At 42.9% G+C, this 13,454-nt stretch overlaps 1 protein-coding gene across 1 annotated transcript in view; it reads left to right on the top strand.

Moving 5' to 3' along the window:
* Positions 1 to 8,748: 8,748 nt before the first annotated feature.
* Positions 8,749 to 13,454, top strand: part of VSNL1 (visinin like 1) — a 65,340-nt gene continuing 60,634 nt past the window's right edge. Inside the window, exon 1 of the mRNA XM_070428707.1 lies at positions 8,749 to 9,043. The gene's annotated coding sequence lies outside the window, so the exon portion shown is untranslated. The remainder of the gene's footprint in view (positions 9,044 to 13,454) is intronic.

The following is a 13,454-nucleotide window of genomic DNA, read 5'->3' on the forward strand; positions in this document are numbered from 1 at the left end:
TGGGGCTGTATCTATTTGTGAATGACCCTGGAGGTTATAACGACAGTAATATGTCATTTTGCTAAAGTACAATTGTGAATCTTATATAACTATGAAGCTGGTGCCTGCAATTGAGAATGAAATTAGTATAAGTCTTAGTCAACTGATCACCTATGTACAGCTCAATGTAGCTTTGTTGTTCTTAATTTATTATCTTACTAGAGGCCCAATGCACGAAATTTGTGCAAGGGTAGGCCCTCATAGCTGCCCCAGCTGCCTTGCAGCCCTGCAGCTCCAGCCCCGCCCACTGGTTGTCCAGGTTGTTATACCGTTTGTTCCAATTAGCATATTAGCACTTTATTATATAGGATTTAATACTATAAGTAGGTAGTTATGGTTACACCAACTAAGCAATTTTATTCTACAGTGATATTCGTGTATTGGAGAGTTAGGAAGGTCTTGGGACATATCCCTCATGAATATTAAGGCTATATAATACATTAAAGAAATAATACAATTAATATGTTATTTAGTTTTATTCATCCAATTCACAATCAGAATCAATAAGGTCTATGGTCAATGAGTGTTTCAAAAACATTATATGTGCTGTTATCCTATTTAAAAAAAAACAAACACATTATATTGGCAAAGTGTTATATAAGTCTAATTTCAAAATATTGTCTAACATTAGGGTTATTAATACTCACTTTTATTAGAACATCTATAAACTAGCCTGGGAAATCTTAAACAGAATTTGTATTACTTCTTGCACTGGCACTGTGATCAATGTACCTAATCTGATTTTCATGAGCAACAATATGAAAAGTCTCTAAGGAAATTATTTTAAATGAACTCAAAACCAAAACCATGAATTTAATTTAGTTTTCGATAGGAAGAAAGTGGCTCAATATCATCTTAGATGCAAATTAGCTCTATTAACTTACTCTGCAGAGTTTTGTAGGTGACTAATATCTTGAATTTTTGAGCTACAGAGCCCTACTTTTAGGTAGAGCTTTAATATTTCTCAGTTTATCAATGAGGAAATTAAGTCATGAAGGTAACTTAATTTGCCCAAGACCACAAGTAGCAGAGTTGGTTCATGAATCTATGTCTCTTAATTCAAAGTCCAATCATTTTCATAGAAAAGAAAGGGGGGGAGGGGTCTATTTGTAGAAAAGAAAAATTTATCTTTCTATTATCTTTCTACCAGCATAGTCTTTATTGAAAACCTAAATGTCAATTGCTGTATTTAAGTGCAATTATTCTCTGTATTAATTTCCTAGGCTGTTGTAACAAGATTTCACAGAATGGGTGGCTTAAAACAATAAAAAATATCTTTTCCTACAGTTCTGGAGGCCAGAAGTCTGAAATCCAGGTATCCCTGGGGCTGATTCCTTTGGGGGCTCTAAGGAAGAATTTGCTCCTGCTGCAGGTGGTTGCTGGAAACCCCGGACATAACGCCAGTCTCTGCCGCCATAGTCACCTGTATGTGTCTCTGTCTTTGTGTCTTTATCTTCTCATAAAAACACCAGTTATTCTGGATGTAGGGCCCATTATGAGCTCATCTTAACCTGCAAAGAATCTATTTCCAAATAAGGTCACATTCTTAGGTTCTGCATGGACATGAATTCTTGAGGGCATGCTATTTAACTCAATACTGTACATCTTCTTACCTAATAGTGATAAAGAACAGTTAAGAAACATTTTTTTCTATCCTGAGTTAACTGACTCTCCTTTGGCTTATAGATTTTTTAAAAAAATATTTTAACATTTGCCCTGGCTGGTGTGGCTAAGTTGGTTGAACACTGCCTTGTGCATAGAAAGGTTGCCCGTTCCATTCCTGGTCAGGGCACACGCCCTGGTTGCAGAATCCATCCCTGGCAGGGAGCGTGCAGGAAGCAGCTGATCCATGTTTCACTCTCACATGGATTTCTTTGTTTCCTCTCTCTCTCTCTCCCTCTCCCCTCTCTCTCTAAAAAATATCAATTAAATATTTTAAAAATATATTTTAACATTTTATGGATCATTAATAAGGATTTTGAATTTGAAGTTATTACTGTTCTCTTAATCATTGGCCAGATTCAAATAATTTCAAAATTATGACATGCTTTCCTATGGACTCCAAGTTTATTGTGTTAGATATGATATTTAATTTTTCTGGTGTTTGATTTCCTCAACAGCAAAATTAAGCTACTAGTAATTAAATTACCTACCTCACAGGACTATTATGAAGATTAGGTGGAGAATATAATGAGTATATTGAATATTATAAGAATATTGAAGAGTAGTATGCACTAAGAAAATCAAAGATGTTATTTTTAATTGTAACAACTTTAGCTGTGCTAAATAAGAGTTGCAAAGTTCTTGGTACATGGCATCAACATTTTCCCAACTGAAGCTGTAGATTGAGCTCAGTCATCATCTCCTTTGGGGTTCCTTTCATAATCTAGGTTCTTTCTCTCACAAATATTCTGCCATACCTTTGTGCTTAGAACAGAATTCAGAATTTATTAAACTGTTTTTTAATTATCTATTTACTAATCCATTTCCTGGAACAGACTGAAAGCCTTTTATAGGCAGGGCTATATCTTTTTTTTTTTTTTTTAAATACATTCTTATTGATTTCAGAGAGGAAAGGAAAGGAAGGGAGAGGGAGGGAGAGAGAGAAAGAAACATCAGTGATGAGAGACAATCATTGATCAGCTGCTTCCTGCACGTCCCACACTGGGGATTGAGCCCACAACTGAGGCATGTGCCCTGACCAGGAGTCGAACCATGACCTCCTGGTTCATAGGTCCAATGCTCAATCACTGAGCCACACCTCTGGGCAGGGCTGTGTCTTATTAACCTTGAAGCTTCATCCTCTAGCTTTAGATAGTCAATAAATATTTGCTGGATAAGGACAGTAGTAATAGCTGTCCTTTGGTTCACTTTTATGGTACATTAAAGGGGAATTATTTACCATTAATTCATTTTTTGGTAGACTACCTCTTCCAGATTCACAATAGACTACCTCTTCCAGATTAACTCAGAAACAGGAGAACTATACTTGATATAATGCCCATCAAAATATTAATGAAAATACAGAAAAAGGCAAAAACAGTCCCTAACAATGTAAACTAAAACTAAGAAAATTCAATAGCTAAGTTTGAGGGTAATTTCAACTTGCACTGTAAAATTAGTTATACCATAATAGTACCTATTTCACAGGTAAATAGGGTTGTACAACATTTATCTTGCATTTATCCACTTTTTGGGTGGATAAAAAGGTACTAATTTATAGAGAAGAAATTATAATATTAATTGTAACGGGGTGAAGAAGGAGGAGAAATTGAGGCTAACTGAAGAGTGGCATCTGGAGATATTACTAATATATACATTGCCTCAATTTCCTCCTCATATGTAAAATGGGTTATAATAGTACCCATTTTACACATAAACAGGATTGAACACTGTTTGGTACAAAGTAGGTGTTCAAAAAGTGCTAAATAAATGAATAATGAATGGACCCAAAGGAATTCAACCTCCTCATCCACTACTGAACACCATCATGAGTTACTTGCACAGGGTTGTTGTTGGTTTTTTTCTCTTTTAAAAAATCATGCAATCCACCCTCCTAGAGGCTATGATAACAGGTACTGAAGATACATTCTGAAAAAAATCAAAGATCCTCAATGGTCACCCTTTCTCTTCTTGAACCCCCTTGAGATGGTATAATGAACTTTAAAGGAGGAATATGATAACACTTAAAATGCGGAAGGCCACTATCTCTTTGCTCCTTCTGGAAGTTAGGTGAACATATAAACTCAATTATAAAAATCTTTTGGTGAAGGATGGAGGTTTTGTTTTTGTTGGTTGTCTCAGAGGAAGTGTAGAATTCATTCTTTTTATTTCATCTTAAATTGTATGCTAAGATTCTCTGTTGAGTTTGAGAGTTTCATTAAAAATTCAAAGGAACAATATTAAGGGAAATAGAGATTGAATGGAGAAACAAGGCAGTAAGGTCTGCTTTAGGCAAAAAGGGCTTTTGAAGATTCTTACGGATCAGATGGTCTCCAAAGTACCTAATTCCGGAATTTGAATGCCTGATTCCATTTGCAGTGGCTAATTGCAACAGAACTAAAAACAACTACAGCCTAAGACAGTGATGGCGAACCTATGACATGCGTGTCAGAGGTGGCATGCGAACTCATTTATTTGGTGGATTTTTCTTTGTTAAATGGCATTTAAATATATAAAATAAATATCAAAAATATGTCTTTGTTTTACTATGGTTGCAAATATCAAAAAATTTCTATATGTGACACGGCACCAGAGTTAAGTTAGGGTTTTTCAAAATGCTGGCACGCCGAGCTCAAAAGGTTCGCCATCACTGTAGGCCCTAGAATATAGGACTACCTAAAAAGTCACTGAAGAAAAGAAATAGGCTCATAGATAGTCTAACTCTGCTATCATTATTTCTTTTGTGTTGCCACTAAAAATAGTGGTAAACATTCCCAACTTCAGAGCACTGCTGTGAATCTATAGGTTAGGCCCAAAAGTGAAGGAAAGAATGGAATAAAATATTTTCTGTTCTTAAGGCTGTAGACCATACATTTGTCATAACCATTTCTGAGACTCCAAGAAACTTCTAGGAAACTCAAAGCTTTGACGATAATTCATTCAGCAGGGACTTAAGAAACTTTTATGGTGAATTGTTCAAACTTTAAAGGAAATTGGTGACAGCGTCAAAAGTTATCTTTCAAACCAAATTTAGGTTCAATCATGGATTGCAGAGATAAATCAGGAGTGGGCTGGGAGAACTGATCAACACAGTCCATTAAAACTGGGCCTTTTAATCCTTCCCTGTCCAGAGAGGCATGGAGCTCTCCCTCTAATTGCATGGAAATTACTCCTTCATGGTTTTGCATCTTTTTAATTATTTTAGGAAAAAAACATGTAGAAGAAATACAAAATTACATGATGAAGCAATTTATGTGTCAGTGAAACTACTACTGTAAGGTTTTATTCCAGGTGATAACGTCCTGTTTGAGTTTAGGAACTTACTTTATTTTGTTGGTCTATCCACATATTTTTTAAATGGGATAAAAAAATGAGGATAAATATAATTATCTTACATAATGCATCTCCTCTGTGAGAATTAATACTCTTAGCCTTTTCAAATAAGGGCACTTTACCCATACAAGAAAATTACTATCATTATTCTTTATGAATTTAAATGAGTATAAATCAGTTTTTCCAATTCCTGTCTCTTTGCATTTTAATGACGACTTTCCAACACTTAATCTTTCTTCCAATTTCCTAAATGCCCTCATGTCTTAAGTTCCACCCTCCTTGGCTCATTTATTTTATACACAGCATGTCTAATATATAATATTACCGTGAGCTCACAAGATGACAAGCTTGGACCTGTTATACCGCTGCCATTTTGCACTTTTACTGTGATTCTCAGTTTTCATCTTGGCCATGCTACCATGAAAGTGAATGGGAAAATTAAATGAAGTTGGGTACACCTAAAAAGTCATTCTTTGATTTTATTTTGTTTATTTTTGAATCTGGGAAGGAGTGAGGTGGAAATAAGGCAACTTCAAATAAGAATATAATTTGCAACCAAGGAAAGGAAAAATGGCTCCTCAGTTGTTTCTGGGCAAATGAAGATTCTACAAGGTACTCCAGGAAAATCAAACACCCCCCTCCCTCCCTATAGCACCTTGCTTCCCGCCCTCTCCCATGTCCGGACTCACCCCCTCCGCCCCTAAAAACTCTCCAGCGTGTGAAAGCTGACACTTCGGGGGTCTGCAGCGTGGGGCACCAGGCTTTAAGTCGTGGGACAGCGGCCACAGCTGGTGGCATTCTTCAGTGAACAGGGGCATTACTGCAGCCCCTCTACCCTAGGGCGGGCAGGCGGGCGGGGCAGCACGCCGCTGCTCTTCTTTGATCACCCGTGACACCTGCATGGAAAGAAAGAAAGGCTCCCCTATTTTTCAGCTTCCCACCACATTCCTGCCTTACAGCTCATTCTACCACCCTAAAAAGGGCAGCTGCTTTCTGTAATTAAAAAGATAACATTCCTTCGCTATCTTTTAGAATTGGCTTCCCTTCTGCGATTCCACTGCACACAAAACTCCACCTAAGGGCCTCTCAAAACATTTTTTTAAACAAAAACCAAAATATTAATGCTTCAAAAGATAAGGTTACGCAATAGCTGGAGATTAAAGATTCAGATTAAGATAGCACGTGACCCCAAACAACTCTTCAGTGCAAATAGAACTAAAGAACAAACAACAAAACAAAAAAACCCTGCCTGCCCCATTACACAAAGCTGCGTTACCAAAACGCATGCATCTAAACTCTCCTTACAACAGAGCACGATTTGAAAGTATCCGTGTTCATTTTTTCCTAAACACGAGTTCAAAGTAAGTTACCTAAAACCTCACATTGCCACAAAAAAGAGACCCCAGAGGCGCAATAATTAGATTCAGCTCTCCGAGGCCGAGAAATGGCACCGTGCCCGCTACAGTCCGCACGGATTGCAGTGCGGAGACTCCTTCGGAGGGAAACCGGAGAGTCCCGCACACAAATGCTTTCAGTGGGCAAATCGACCACAGACGGGGAATTACTTGGAAAGCTTTGGAGGCTGTCTCCGCCGCCCACCAAAGCTGCACAATCAGGACTAACTTCGCCCAGACCCCAAGCAGAGAAACAGGATGAATAGGCTGGGCGAGCCGGCTGCGCAGTGCGCACTGCGGCGCGGGAGCGCGGGGCGGGCGCCGCCACCCTCGGAACCCGCGGGGCTGCCGCAGCGCCAGGACCGCGCGCCCCGCTCCCCGCCGCTCCGCGCTCCGGGTTTCCGCGGTCGCCAGCCCCGCGCGGGAGAGCCCGGCCGGTGGGGAACCTGGGCGAGCTGGGTCCCCGGAGCCCCTAGCGTTCTGCCCCTTTGCGCGGTCTCCCCGAGGCGTCTGGCCCCGGGGAGCGCGTTCCTGGCTCTGGGCCGGCCAGGTTGGCATTTTGCAAGAGGCCAGGACGTCACCGCCCGAGGCCCTCACCTAGCTGGCTTTCCATTGCCACAGACTCATGAGGCAGAGATGTTTTTTTTTTTTCTGGTCGCTTAAGTAGCCTCAAGTTCTTCCAAACCTGACACCCCAGCTTGCAGCTAGGAGCATCTCTCTCCTGGAAAGAGATATGTCAGCCTAGAGCTGCGATTTTCCACGGCTATGCCCCGGCCAGTGTGCTTCCAGAATTTTTAAAGCATGCAATATTTATTTATTTAGTCAGGGGCACTGACCTCTCTTCCCTTTGTCAAATTAAAAAAATAAAATAAAATGACAACAGGCCACACAGTAGCTGTCCAGTGTGAATTAATCAAAATTATACCTTGTCTTTTTTTTGCTCATATCGGCAACAAGATATGTTTTTGTTTGTGCCAGAGTTTTAGTAATTAGTTTATGTACGCCACGAGGTGGGAAAAGTTGAACATCGCTGGACTAGAGCCCATTTGCCATGGGAGATGCTCTTGGTGTCCTCAGAACCAAAGGTTAACCCAGCCGCTTTCCTGCCAGTGGTGAGGTGTGTGAAGGCTCTCGGCAAACTGTAAAGCTCTCTGCTTAAGGAGGACATTGATCTTCATTGTGCCCCCAGAAGTTTCCTCTCTTTAAAATAAAATTCCCACCTGAATGTAAACTTCAGGAGGGGTTTTGTTCACTGCATTACTTCCAAAACATAGAACAGTGCTTAATAGTCAGTAGGAAGGTGGCCAGTGATAATTGTTGAATGAATGAAAGTACAAGCATACACACTTGAGGAAACTGATTAGTTTGGAAACAACAGTGAATTCTCCTTGCTTTTCCTGGTAGGGAAGCAACCAAACATTTACTGGGCAGTGCTCTTTGCCAAGTCTTCTAGGCTTTGGCATGCCAGTGGGGAGCAGAGGAGGCTGGCAAACATACATTGTTCAAGGACAGAAAAGGGGGGGGTATATGATCCCTTAGTTCAAGCCCTCAACCCTGAATTCCAAGGGTGAGTCATCCCCACCTTGGCCCCCCTTCCCCCCCCACCACGTCCCACTAAAAGCATATTCAAAAGCACATTCAATAAGCATTTATGAAGTGCATACAGAAGGCACTTATAAACATTTGTTGATGGTTAGCATGATTTGCTCAAGGTCACACAGGGCAAGCCTCGGACCCAGCTCCTTTGAACACACATTTCTCCATCGCCTTTCTGCGCCTGGACCATCTGGGCACTGGGATACCACAGGGCCTGGCTCCCAGTTCTCTAGGATGAAGTGGCCATGCAAAGTCACCCCCGTGAGGGTTCCTTTGGGGAGCCCAGGTGATGGGCTCTCAGATGGCTGGGAACGCTTCCTTCTGAGAAAGGGATTCCTGTAGTTTGCTCCTTCATCTGCAGCCTGACGAAGGCTGGGCTGGGGGCTCTCTAGGGCTGAGAGCGGTGGGAAAAGCAGGATCCACGGGGCACATCTCCGGCCTCAGCCTTCACCGCCGGACTCGGCAACGCGGGGCGAGGGGAACCCGAGTCCCCCTCCCTCACCCCTCTCCAGGTGCCGCTGCTCGGGGAGCCAGGCACCTTTTTCCTACCTACTTTCCTTCGGAGTTTCTGCTAAAATCTGGAGAATGGAATACACCCGCGGCAACTCCGAGCCCCTCCAACTGAGCATGCGCCAATGCCAGGCAGCTTTTGGTCAGCGCCCTACTCCCGAGCATTCCGAGCCGGGGCTGCGGAGCCGGAGGGGCGGGGGGAGGAGAGCCGGGAGGGGTGCCCGGCGAGGCGGCCGCTCGCGCGCCTGCGCAGCCAGCTCCAGCGACCCCAGGTTTTCTATGGGATTCCCAATCTGCAGCAGCGATTTACCCGAGCGTGTAGCTGCGGCCGCCGGGCTTGGAAGGCGCGATTCGAGAGGGATTTAAGCAGCCTAGAGCTCCGGAGGGGGGAAAAGAGCGCGGCTTCGCCTCAGAGACGGCTTAACCTTTTGCTCGAATTAAATATCTCTATAGAAAGACCTGCCGAGTTTTGCCGTTTTCGTTCAGTCACCGTGCGCAGCGCTATAACTGTAAGTGGAAAACGCAGTCTTCGTTGCATTTCTGCATGGGTAGCGCAGCCAGTTGTCTGGGAGGTGCTTTGGCTGTTGTCACACACTTTTTTTGCACACAGATGCGTCTGCATGCGTGGGGACAGTGGCTTTGGTTGATGCTGGCTATCGGGATGCACTGTTAGTCCAAGGGGGGCTATTTGGAATAATGGGGGGGGGGGGATGATTGTTTATACGCGGCGTGTTTTGGAGGGTTGTCTTAGGCTAGATTTAAGAAAGGTGAAATGGAGGTGCTTTCTTAGTTTAAGTCTATAAATAGTAGGATTTCCTTACAGAGATTTAAGTAACTAACTGACCGATGGTGAAGTTTCCCGGTTGCTGATAAAACTACTGAGCGGTTGCAGTCCAGCAGCAACCTGTCATTCGTGGGGTTGGTGCACCATTTTCCTCGCCGTGGGAGAGCAGGGGAGGTGTTTGCTAAGTCAAACTGAGTGGACGCGATGATGTGGAAATCAGGGTTGGTTTCCCAGCGGGATGTAAGTGTTGAGAACCACACAGCGAGACGCTACATAAGCACATTTCTCTCAGTATTTAGACATGAGTGGCTCATTTTTTCCCTTTTGGTTTTTCGTCACGATGGTGAATGGTCAGAAAAAGGAAAGATATTCCGCCGCACAGTCAGCCCTCTATTTTGAACAGAGTCTGAGACAGAATGAATGGGGGAGCCAGACCCAAACTAGTTACCTGCCTTGGCATCCGGTATTCGCCTTGGGGAATGCGGGCATGGGAAGTGGGAACCCAGACGCGTTGCGTTTGGCAGTGTTTCTTTAAAGGAGGAAAGGTCGTTTTGGGTTTTTTGTTAAAACGGATTGTTCCTTCCCAGACACGGGAGAAGTCTTTGCAAGGTCAACCGCGCTGTGGACATCGGAGGTGCTGGTGAACGGAGGGAGGGGGCGGCGGGAGGAAACGGCGATGCTCCGTCCGAGTGCTCAGCGCTGCACTGCGCGGATCCGCGCCCTGGGAGATGCCAGACTGGGAGTCCATTTTTCAGAGTTGCCCTCCTGCCCATATTTTGGAGACTACAGTGAAATGGAAATGCAGTGGGTGTAGAAAACAAGTGTATACTATCTCTGTGTCACGTCCAACTTCAAGACAAGAGGAGCAAGGGAGTTGTATTTCTACATATTCATTAAAAAAAAATTTAAATAAATTTGAGATTGAGACAAATTAAAAAGGAAACTCTTGTGAAAACACATTTTATCTCCACTGCCATCAAAAGTGCCTGCATGTGTGAGTGATGGTGGTGGTGGTGTGGGTGGTGGTGGTGGTGGTGGTGGTGGTGTGTGTGTGTGGAGGGGGGGGCTTCCACATCACTAATCCTGAGCCCAGGAGTGCACCCCCATGAAGCTCGGGTGTATGATAATCCCAGAAAATGCTGCACTGAAGCCGGCAGGCAGAATGGTATGAGGCAGGCAGACAAGAGCAGAGCATGGCCAGTGTGCTGGATTTCCATGGAAAAAGCAGGTTCAATTTCTGGGAAGAAATGAAATAATTTTTTTTTTCCAAAACGGGGCAGATCATTACAGAGCTCTTTAACCATTTGTCAGTCCAACTATTTAGAACCTACTCAAAGGAATTTATAATTTATTTAAGTGTATGAAATTTGAAATAGAAAATTCGAGAATAACCTCTCCTTGGGAACCCAAAGTATAAATGATACTGCCTTCTCTGTGCCTCTCTTCCTTACTTCAGGGTGGAAGGAGCAATCATCTGTCACAATTAAGCCACACTCCTTGTCATCACTGAGGCTGAACCAGCTCCAGGAGTGGTGCAGGTGTGCACTGCATTGATAAGTGACTGGTGGAGGAAGAGGGAGAATTTGGTATTAAAGTTCAGAGACGTTCTGTCTCAGATACTCTGGTTCACAGGCTGACAGTTATAGAGGATCACATCTGGCCCAGACCTTCAAAAGCATCTAGTCCAAATACCTTGTTTGTACAGATGAGGAATTGAGGTGCAGAGCCATGAGCCAGGGAAAATTCAATTAACTTCTGGCCTATGGAATAAACAATTAAAAAGTAATGTTGAATGGGAATGATCCCTTCTCTCTGCACTTTTAACATGCTCGGTGACATGGCTGACATCGTCAAATAAGTACTTATGTGCTCCCCAAACATCTTTCGAAAAGGTCCCAAGGGTTTCTTTTCACACCATTGCACTTCTCTGCCTCTTCTTACTTGTAAGGTCTCTTTTCTATTGCCCCTCACCTCTACTAGATGCATCTCTTTAGATGTTTAGTCTGGCCTCCTGGCCTCCTCTGCACCACAGTCAATTTTTTTTTTTTTGGCATCTTTGGGGGTTTTAGAGAGAACTGGCAAACCAGTTAGATCCTCAGCTCCTGTTTGAGGACAGCCCAGCCCCATCTCCATCCCTGCCCTGCCATGTTTCCAGAATTCTTCAGAGCATCCTGCCTTCAGAGACACTGCAGGCGCATGCTCCTTCTTCTGCCTTCTTGCCTCTTCCTAAACTGCTGCAGCTTCAAGCACTGAGACTCTGAGGAGTGAGGAAGCTGCAGTGCAAACACACCGTGCCCTGCCAGCTCTCCCCTGCCTCCTAGAAGGCAGAACCCAAATCCAAGATGCCTGTCTCTGGCTTCCTTGGCAATGCTCCAGATGCAGCCACCTTCAGAAAAGATGGAGGGTGGGGCAACAGCAGGTCTGAGAGAAGAATGCCTGACTGCTTGGAGCTGACCAGGCCCATAGAGGCCAGCAGTGCGGCTTCTAAAACCTTTCAAGGGCTTGTGCAGCTCTTCCTGCACAGCTTTCTTCTCTGTCCTGCTGGACAAGGGCTGCGGCACCGGCAATTATACCTGCCTATGTGAGCCTTCTTCTCTTTCCTCCTTTTCTTCTCCTTCTCTCTCACTTGCTTTCTCTGTTTCTCCCTTTCTTCCAAAAAATTTTTCCTGAGTGTCTATATAATAAAGTTCTAGTCAGTTTTAAAATAATCCAGGTCTTCCTGTTCCTTCTCCCAAAATGCAATCACTCAGGCACTCAGAAAGATAACCAAAACTAACCAAAATGTCCCCTTGAAGGAAATGCCAGGAATTCTGACCTAGAAAAGCCAGGCCTTCGGGGAGGCTGGTAGAAGACAGAGTCTGAGTCTCTCATTGGAGAGAGTAGCCAATCCTCTTGGAAGTTGTGGGGGAAGTAAGGTGATGCCTTTCTCAACACATTCACCAATTACCAAGCTAATTCCACCCTCCCATCTTGGCAACGCTTTACTGAATCAGAAGGAGCTCTCTCTTGGGTAGTCTGTTCCTACAAAGGCTTTTGAGTCAGATGACACCTGGTCTTGCTATCCCATTCTGAAAACAGGCAGGCCAGGATTTTTCTCAACACCAGGTAGCCTCTGCAGACAGCAGAGACTTGGAGTTGCGAAGTGCCCTGCTTGGTCTCGCGAGGCTATGAATCCCATTCTGTTACAAGGTAACTTGATTAGAAATGCCGCCCTGGGCAAGCTATAGGTTTTCTGTTTGGGTTGCCCATAGTTATGGATTCCAAACATTGCTGAGGAGCTCCGTGGGGAGTTTCACATCCATATCAAATGCCCAGTTTCCTAATTCACAAGAACAATATATTTTAATGTCATTCTAAAGGTATTTATTTTTCTTTATGTTGAGTGATTTCTATGCTCCTAAGATTCGTCATTATTTAGGAAGATAAAGTTCTTTTAGAAGGAATCACATTCAGTTAATCTAACGTTGAAATTGACAATGCCCATTTCAGTTATATTTATTTATTTGTTTTTTAACATATTTTATTGATTTTTTACAGAGAGGAAGGGAGAGGGATAGAGAGTTAGAAACATCAATGAGAGAGAAACATCGATCAGCTGCCTCCTGCACACCCCCTACTGGGGATGTGCCTGCAACCAAGGTACATGCCCTTGACCAGAATCAAACCTGAGACCCTTCAGTTCGCCGGCCGACGCTCTATCCACTGAGTCAAACCAGTTAGGGCCATTTCAGTTATATTTAGTAGACATAAACATTAAATTTCATAAAATATCAAATGATACAGAGATAAATTAATAAATGATTGATATTTCTACTATTCCAGTGGTTAATTCATATAATTAATATAGTATATGAACTGGAAGGGAACCATATAAATTACCTAATCCATCCTTCCAATACATAAAAATACAGTATATTAAGGAACATTTTTATCTTAAAGACATAGCTGCAATATGAAAGCACTGTCCACAAGGGCAGATATTTTAATGACCTTTTTCATATCTCTATAATGGTTTTTATAGTAGATACTCTATAATATTTGTCAATGAAATATTTGTTATAACAAGAATCAGTTGAATGTACCTTGTTAATTATATCAAGAAATTAAATCTTCTACTAAAAGCCTGTGAACAATGA

Source organism: Myotis yumanensis, unplaced genomic scaffold, assembly GCF_028538775.1.
Source record: "Myotis yumanensis isolate MYYU_CA2020_CCGP unplaced genomic scaffold, mMyoYum1.0.hap1 SCAF_11, whole genome shotgun sequence".
Classification (NCBI taxonomy): Eukaryota; Metazoa; Chordata; class Mammalia; order Chiroptera; family Vespertilionidae; genus Myotis; species Myotis yumanensis.